The sequence below is a fragment of the Apis dorsata genome, unplaced genomic scaffold (assembly GCF_000469605.1).
Source record: "Apis dorsata unplaced genomic scaffold, Apis dorsata 1.3 scaffold_221, whole genome shotgun sequence".
Lineage (NCBI taxonomy): Eukaryota > Metazoa > Arthropoda > Insecta > Hymenoptera > Apidae > Apis > Apis dorsata.
The window spans coordinates 79,590-82,228 of record NW_006263503.1 but is presented as its reverse complement, the minus strand read 5'-3'; the positions used below and the strand labels follow the sequence as shown (position 1 = coordinate 82,228).

Genomic DNA, 2,639 nt, shown 5'->3' with positions numbered 1-2,639 from the left:
TTTTTTTTTTTTTTTTTTTTTTTTTCCCCTTTCCGATTATTCTAACGTAATATCTTGGAAATTGTAATATTTGTTTATCTTTAACGATTTTTTTTTTTTTTTGTTTAATTAACAGACAATCGTGGTCACTTTGTTAGATTGAAAAATGTATAAAAAGAACGTTCCAGTTTTTTTCTTTTTGGAATAGAAATTCTAAGATATGGTAGATTTTGTTTTTATATAAATAATAATGCGAGTTAAAAACAGTGTAAAAATTTAGATGTGAGAATCAGTTTTAGAAAGTATCTTTCACCGTGACTCATTTTGTTCTTTCAGTTTTGTTCTTTTAAAAGAATTAAAGCATGTTTTGCACATATTTTAATGCAAAGATTAATGGAAATATAATAGAATAATAATTCTTTGAGGTTAGATAAATCAAATGCAAAAACAATTAAATCACTTTTTTTTTTAAATAATAATAGAGGTAAAAGTAGACTAAATAAATATTTTTATGAAGACGTATTATTACGAGCCTACCATAAAGGATAATTAATCTTAATTGTCGCTTCCGTTCGTAAAGCGATAAATCTGTGCAATACGCTTCACTTAAGACATTTATCAATTTTAATTTTAATCGTTTAAAACGAGTTGATATGCAAGGATAATCTTCGAGAGAATCGATTATAATTCATCGATAGAGATGGCGTGTAATACAAAACAATAACATAATTATTACTCGAGCAATCTCCGTAATTCGAATTGAAGAGATTAACATTTTTATGTTTCGTTAACTTCACGCTACGATATTACTTAAATTAAACTAAGATTCTTCGCGAATACCTCTCTCTTTGTTACATTTAGTGCATTTTAATTGAGATAGAAAATATATGTAGGAAATTTATGGATATTTTTGAGGTTAGGATAATTACAACGATTGCTCGACATTGCATTAAACAACAATTAAATTTAAAAATAAAAAATAAACAGGGTTATTTTTTCTCGTAATAATATCTTTGAACCAATAATGTTTCTGAAAATGATCGAGCCAAGTCTTTCGAGAATTTCTCGGTCATGTTTGCCATCCGGCGAGAATCCTCTATAATTTCATTACTTCCCTTAGTGTTTCCCTGGAGTAGCGACAAATTGTGTTCTTCTTTTTCTGCTTCAAGCAAGGTAACGAAGAAAATGGAAGTTCTGTGAAGAGTATGTAGACTTAATGAACGAAGAAATTTGATAACAAAGAATTATTTACATTCATATGGAAGATTATTTTTAAAGATTACCATTAATTTAAATACAATAACAAATAATAAAAATAAAATTCTCTTTATTAACGTACCATCACACAAGATTCTAATTACACGTAATTATAAATGCGACCTTCCAACAAATATCCGCTAAAATAAACTTATTATAATTAAGATTAAAACAATATTTCCAATGAATTTTAAACATATTAATTACGTGAAAATAAATTAATTACGTAAGGAAAAGTAAACGAAGTTGTCCTAAATTCTACGTTCAATCGATAGTTGTGTATACTTAGCAAATATAGAGACCAAGAAACGAGCCAACTTGCGTGTCCAGCGAAAGGAGTTCCCAGTGGAAGTCGATACGAATTATTAAAGTAATTACACGGAAAAAAGCACTACTAGAGGCTGGACACCGTGGAGGAATGTATATTCTGCCTTGCTTTCACCTGCCGTCGATACCCAAACCTGAGACCGACGATGTCGTCAATAAATACAGGAATCCATTGTCTTCGTGATCAATTACATCCAAAAGGGTAATCCATCGTTTCTGCTCTTTCATTTATTCTCTGGAAATAATGCAATACGGATGAAGAATAGGTTAGAAAAGTGTATGGTTATGTTCGACATCCAATAGCTGTGTTTCTAATATGACGAGAAGAAAAAGAGTTAGTTTGGTAAGATGGTTACCTGAGGGCGTTCCTGTATACCATCGTGGAAACACGTCCACGTAAAATTAGCTTGCTAGTTTCTTTTTCTTCATTTTTCTCCATCTTTTTTTTCTTTTGAACATACTTTTTCGTTTCAAGCTTGTTGGAGATAACTAGAAAAAATGATGTAGATTTTTAGGTTAGGTGTGCTCGTTAACGAGGATTTTTGTCAAGGAAAATTTTGATTGTATAAATTATGATGGCATTGAATTTTTTAAAGAGCAAATGAAAAAAGGAAGCACGAGAACGAATAAAGGAAAATAGAAAATTAGGAAAGGAAAAAGGGATAAGAGAAAAAGAATTAACAAAGATATAAGATAAAATGAAAAATCGTAGGGAATAGAAGTGACGAAGGAAATCTCGTTAGTTCAATTTCACAAGGACATCTGGTGATCTAATCGTCGAAGTACTTCGATCGATCGCTCTCCGTTCTATAACAGTGTACTTAAGTAGAATGAGAGATGTAAGAAAGATTTAATTCGTTTTATCATATTGCAAATGAATTTCTCACTTTCTGTTAATTATTGATATTCACTTGCGAGAAGATTTTTTTAACGCGAAATCTTTTCTCGAAATATCGAAATATTAAAATGTTTTATATTGGGCGTTGCAAGTAATCGAAGCTTGTATATAAGTGATCCGTTACTTTCTAAATTCTTGTGCGTCTATGAGTAATAATAAGCGATCACGTAGCATTGCG

At 30.2% G+C, this 2,639-nt stretch overlaps 1 long non-coding RNA gene across 3 annotated transcripts in view; it reads right to left on the bottom strand.

Moving 5' to 3' along the window:
* Positions 1-766: 766 nt before the first annotated feature.
* Positions 767-2,639, bottom strand: part of LOC102672617 — a 32,837-nt gene continuing 30,964 nt past the window's right edge. The window contains exons 2-5 of one of the 3 annotated variants that reach the window (XR_004150450.1): positions 1,920-2,052; positions 1,463-1,798; positions 1,319-1,376; positions 767-1,173 (exon numbers count right to left, since the gene is read on the bottom strand). This is a non-coding gene — a long non-coding RNA (uncharacterized LOC102672617). The other 2 variants (XR_004150451.1, XR_004150449.1) reach the window with 2 other exon arrangements.